Source organism: Narcine bancroftii, chromosome 10, assembly GCF_036971445.1.
Source record: "Narcine bancroftii isolate sNarBan1 chromosome 10, sNarBan1.hap1, whole genome shotgun sequence".
Taxonomy (NCBI): domain Eukaryota; kingdom Metazoa; phylum Chordata; class Chondrichthyes; order Torpediniformes; family Narcinidae; genus Narcine; species Narcine bancroftii.
In genome coordinates this window covers 94,311,724-94,317,626 of record NC_091478.1, presented here as the reverse complement: position 1 = coordinate 94,317,626, position 5,903 = coordinate 94,311,724, and the positions used below count along the sequence as shown (strand labels likewise).

Below are 5,903 nucleotides of genomic sequence, written 5' to 3'. Positions count from 1 at the left end.
ATTTATAGAGGTAAGTCTCCTGACACAAGAGCAGAGAATATCCTCATTTACAGTCGGGCTTTTTTACTGCATTAAGGGGCCTAGTGAGTCCAGAGGGCAGGGTGCGGTGTTACAGAGAGTCAGAGTGCAGTGCTACAGAGTTGTAGAATATAGTAGGATGTAGTGCTATTAAGCACTATAAAAGTATGTGCTTTTAAGCTGCAGCACCTGGGTAGCCCTCCTGGGACCAAGGTGCTATTAATGGGGCAAAGGTGCCTCCAGCACCTTTTAAGTTGAGGGGGAAAACCCGAGTAAATCGCCAACCCAGCGATTTAAGGGTAATCCTGCCCCCATGATGGGGGCAAGTGATATGTCACATAAACTAGTCTCCCCTGTCTCCCCCCAACCCGCGGCAGCTGACCCCTCTCCTCTCCCCCCATGGTAGCGAACTCTCACCCCCCCCCCCAACTTCTCTACCCTGAGCCTTGGCAGTGAGCCCTCTCTCCCCCCGATCACCACAGATAATTCATCCGGGGATTCCATGTGAAGCCAGCACATGGGTTGGTCATTTTGCTGTTCAGGCCACCGGTCAACGCATCTTGGGTCAGCTTAACTGGGTTCCCTGACTACCTCTGAGGTCGGGCAGGGACCCAGTTGCCTTTGGATGATGCTGACCAGGTTGGACCTTTCAAGATGCCTTGTGAGTGGGGTGCTAACTGGTCAAATTGCCCAGTTAACCCCATTTTACAAGGCAGTTTGAAAGCACCTAGTGAGTTAGAGTGCAGGGTGTGGTTTTACAGAGTCAAGAATGCAACAAATGGTTTTACAGTCTGAAAAAGAGTGCAGAGTGCTGTGTTACAGTAAGTCAAAGTCCAGGAGTTGTGTTGTAATAAGTCACAAAAGTGTGAAGTAGGGTGTAACAGTTAGAATTTAGCTAAACAGAGTGCAGGGTTCAGTTTTACAGTAAGACAGAATATAGGATTTGGTGTTACAATATGTCAGAGTGCAAGATGTAGTGTTACTGTAAGTCTGAGTGCATTGTATGGTTTTACAGTCCATCAAAGAGTGCAGGGTGGGGTGTCACTGTGTGTCCCAGAGTGCAGGATGCGGTGTTTCAGAGAGTCCCAGAGGGCAGGGTCAAGTATTTCAGAGAGTCCCAGAGGGCAGGGTCAAGTGTTTCAGAGAGTCCCAGAGGGCAGGGTGCGGTTTCACTGTGTGTCACAGAGAGTCCCAGAGGGCAGGGTCAAGTGTTTCAGAGAGTCCCAGAGGGCAGGGTGCGGTTTCTGTGTGTCACAGAGTGCAGAATGCGGTGTTACAGTAAGTCACAGAGTGCAGTGTGGGAGAGCATAATCTTTTGCTGAAGGGAGGTCCATGTTAGAGTCTGATAACAGCAGGATAAGAACTTGAATCTGAAGGTTGGTGTTTGCAGGACTGTGTACCTTCTGCCCGGTCAGCAGGAGACAAGTGTGACCATTTGGGAGTTTCCCACTGAGGGGATACGCCAATTAAAGAACATAAACAAGAGATCATTCAGTCCCTCGAGCAACTCTATTCCATCAGAGTTGTTGTGATCTCAGTCACAGCTTCATATTCTCTGAAATCCTGGATCTCCCTTGGTCTGAAAATCTCCCTGTGCTGCACTTAGGGAAGAGAATTCCAAGCAATCACTTCCCTCTGAGATGAAATGTCCTCAACTCCACCAGAAATGGGCAGTGCTGATTCAGAATTCTGCTCTCCCTGGAACTCCATCTGCAGAAGAGAAAATGAACAAAGCTCTGAGCTGGGAGAGGAAGGAATGGGGTGGGGCAGTGGGAACAGGAATGGTGAGTGTAAGATCCAGTTTGACAAAGATTAAAATCAACCAATCTCACACAGTCACAGGTTTTTAGCAGAATTACAGAGCAGAGGCTGAGAAAGTCCCACCAGGTTCTGGCAGAGCAAGCAGTTCTCAATCCTTGGCTGATGTATGGGGGAAGATATGTGAGAACAGTTTCATCTGCTAAGAACATGTGTGTCTGGAGAAGGAGGTGTCTGAATGAGAGAAGGGGCCCCAGAAATGAGGGGGGGGGGGGACAGGTGTAACCTTTGAAAGGTGTATGAGCAGCACCTATCAATATCTGGCTCAGTGCTGACCTCATTCCAAAGAGAGTTCATTGTCCTGTGACCTCATTCCAGAGTGCCTGCACTGTCTGATGACCTCACTGCCTGGGTGTAATCCACGTTCCAAGGAATCTGGACAGTATTCCATCTCTGTCACTCCAAGGCCCTGCTCTTGTGCATTGATCCAGTGTCAAATTTCAAACCCAACCTACAAGCTGCCTGTGAGGAGTTTGCATATTCTACCCAGGGTGCTCCAGTTTCCTCCCACATCCCGCAAACATCCCCCAGGGTTAATTGGTTGCAATGAATTGTCCTGAGTGGGTAGGTGAAGTGTGGGCTAATTAGAGAGGGAGTAGGATAGCAGTCAAGACTCGATGGGCTGTAAGGAATCCAATAACAATCTGAAATAATCTTTGCCTGTGGCAACTGAGAGCAAGAAGCTTTTCAAGGTGCTCTCCACACCCAGGTGAAAAACTGTGAGGAGCACAGTTTGAGTACAGGGTGAGACAGGATTGAAAGGAGTGTCTTGTGGGAGAAAGCAGGAGAGGCTGTAGGAATGTGCCCAGATAGAACACAGCCTCATAGAGCAGTGGCCCCCAACACACAATGGGCCATGAAGAGTGGAATGTAGTATGTCCAGCTCGAACAATTGTCAGATGATCATCTGGAAATCTGCCCAGTCATCCGAACTGAGACAGGGAATCTTCGTGATCCTTGTTTGCTGCAAGAACGAAGCACACCTGCTCAGTTCAACAGCAGAAGGAGCAGAGATCGAGTTTAACGTGCCCCCTACCAGCCCCCTGGAGATCCCAGACACCCTGGCACCTTCAGGGCCTGTATCCTGGGGAGAGTCACACCTTCAGGCACTGTACCCCGGGCAGAGTCACACCTCAGGAGTGTACCCTGGGGAGAGTCACACTGTCACGGACTGTATCATGCGGAGAGTCACACTGTCAGGGACTGTACTGTGGTGAAACCACTATTGTATATATTTGTATGCCATATGTAAAGTCACGACCTTTCCTGGTTGACCCTGCTCTCACTGGCTGGCTCGTGACTCCTCCCCCTTTCTTCCTCATTAAGGTTTCATGCCACAAGCCTGCCCCCAGTTCGAGTCTGGGTTCAGTGTGAGCGACCAACACAGGGATACTGTCCATCTCTTGTAAATAAAAGCCTTCAGTCTCGGCAAGTCTTTGTGCATTTGATCATGCATCATGTACCGTGCAGAGTCACACTTCCAGGGACCCCCCCACCCCCTCCCTTACGGACTCCGCGAGCCATTTTTGTAGTCCCGAGCTCGGGACTTCAACTGACCTTAGGGAGCGGGCTTCTCTCTCCGCGGCGGGCCTCCTCGGACAGGTAAGGCCTTCACCTTCTTCCGACGTTCTTTCTTCTTCTCTTCTTCCCGTTGCATTTGACTTTTCTTTCTTCGCTGCCATTTTCTTCCCACCTTTACTTTCACTTTGTTTTAATTTTTATGTTTGTGCCTTTGTGTTTTGTGTGGTTTTTTTAAACTTTTCCGGAGAGGGCTGGAGCTCCCTGACCGTCCACTACTCCATCACGTGACTCCTCCCCGGGTTCCTTATTTAAGGAAGGATGTGCTGGCATTGGAGATGGTTTGGAGAAGATTCACAAGAATGAGTCCTGGGATGAAAGGATTAGCATATGAGGAGTTCAGAAGAATGACAAGGGAACCTCATAGAAGTATTCTGAATATTGAAATGTCTGGACAGAGTGGATGTTTCCCATTGTAGAGGAATTAAGGACAAGAGAGTACAATCTCAGGAGTGAAGAACACTCATTTAAAACAGAGATGTGGAGGAATTTCCTTAGTCAGAGAGTTGTTGTTGGGTTGGGAAGAGTACCAGGTTTGGTGGGTTCACAGAGACGAATCTGCGCATGTGTAACAATCACACACAACTTTAATTAACACACTCAGGAGACAACAGGGGAGAATGTAAAATGGTACTCGATTACTAATTCACTTAAGCAATGATTATAGACATTCACCTCAGACCTAGGTTGGACTTGACATATTCACACACTTGAGTATGTACACTACAATGAGGACTCCTACACACACCCCTGTATTAACAGGGGTGTAGCTCTCTGCAAGTATTGATCTATCGCAGTACTACAGCTCAGGTTCAGTGTAGTGTACAGCTTACCTGCAACACTTCCGGTGACGTCCACAGTAGAACCTGGTGTGGTGCAATATCTGGGGCTTGGATCATGAAACTGAGAGAAAGAACATGATGTGTATGGGTGTTATAAATCTGTTCTTCTAGCCAATAATGACCCCAGGTGATTTAAATTATCCAAAAGCAAGGTGTGCACTAATGGGTGACCGGAGTCCAACTTTGATTGACAGATGATGTTACTTCTGAATAAGCTTCAGACAGGGAGAACACGTGATCATCTGCAATACACATATTCCAGACAGACCAAGTTTCCTCCACACACAACAGTTGTGAACCTACAGCTGCTGTCAGGTGCTCGGACGCTGATAATGCGCTGTCAGACGGGGCTGGGGGAGTGCAGCTGGGATGTTCAGGTGGCCATGGAGAAGGCACCTTTCTGTCACCTGAATGTGCCGGCTGAAGGAGAGCCACATCTGAGCAAACGCCAGCTCCTGTGGACTGTGCCCATAGTCCCACTGCTGCTTTAGGTGCAACAGGGGATTCTCCGAGCTGGAGAGTTAGGTAAGTGTTCCTACTGGACGGTTCTCCACTTTCAGATAGCCACCCAACAGCCGCATTGGGGTAGAATAGGCAGTTTTACAGTCGGGTAATCTGGCCACCTGAAAGCAGCTTATGGAATTTGCTGGCATGAGCAGCCATGGAACCAAGTCATTGGGTTAAGGCCGAGGTTGATAGATATCTAATTATGGGGAGAAGGCAGAGAAGTGGGGTTGATCGAGAGAATGGATCAGCTCATGATAGAATGGAGGAGCAGACTCAATGATTGGCCTACTGTTCCTATGGACCGACCCTCTCTGATAATGTTGCACACATTTATCAGGTAACCCCCTGAGCTTACATCAAGCCCAGCCTGACCAGTCTCACCTCATAATAAGCCACTCAATCCCAGCCAACACCCTGTGAATCTTCCCTCTGCAAAAACTTCCTTTCAGTTGCGTGGAGACCAGACAGGATAGGTACTTTGTTGTCTGGATTCTGGAAGGTCCTGGCTGAAGACTGGCAGTGGCAATTTCCACTCTGGTCTGTAAAAGGTTGAATGTGGTGAAGAAAAATTTGCAAGATTCCAGAGAAAGAGCCAGGGATAAACTGGAGAAGTCCTCTCCAGAGAGCTGGCAGGATGAGGGTTGGCTCATTAGGCAAAGTGTTGAATCACATGTCCAATTTCCATGAAATCAACAAGGGACACTATTGTTTGCAAGTGAATTTGCAGCATTGCTCGGCTCCCGACTTATTCTCAGAACCAATTAATTTGGAAGGAAGAACAAGAACGTCAACGTGGCGAGACCAGGATTAGTTCCAGGGCTGATGGAGCAAGGATTGATGGGACCAGGACTGATGGGCTCCAGTTTGACGGGGCCAGGATTGACAGGACCAGGATGAACGGGAAGGGGTCGGGACTAACGGGACCGGTAGTAAAGGGACTGAGATTGATGGGGATGATATTAACGGGGCAGGATTGATGGGCTGGATTTACGGGTGCGGGAGTTACAGCGCATTGGTGGCTGGGATCACTAGAAGAAAGGATACGGGCAAATTCCCTCTCTCAGGGACTTGCATCTCCTGACACAGAGACAACTCGTGAGGATCCATCATCCTGCCGAGGGACTGAATGGCCTCCACCGT

At 48.8% G+C, this 5,903-nt stretch overlaps 1 long non-coding RNA gene across 1 annotated transcript; it reads right to left on the bottom strand.

Moving 5' to 3' along the window:
* Positions 1–538: 538 nt before the first annotated feature.
* LOC138744988 (uncharacterized) lies at positions 539–5,894 on the bottom strand. Its single transcript, XR_011345911.1, has 4 exons — positions 5,808–5,894; positions 5,145–5,302; positions 3,394–3,723; positions 539–1,728 (listed from the first exon to the last, which is right to left on the bottom strand). It is a non-coding gene; the product is annotated as an uncharacterized lncRNA (long non-coding RNA).
* Positions 5,895–5,903: the final 9 nt, after the last annotated feature.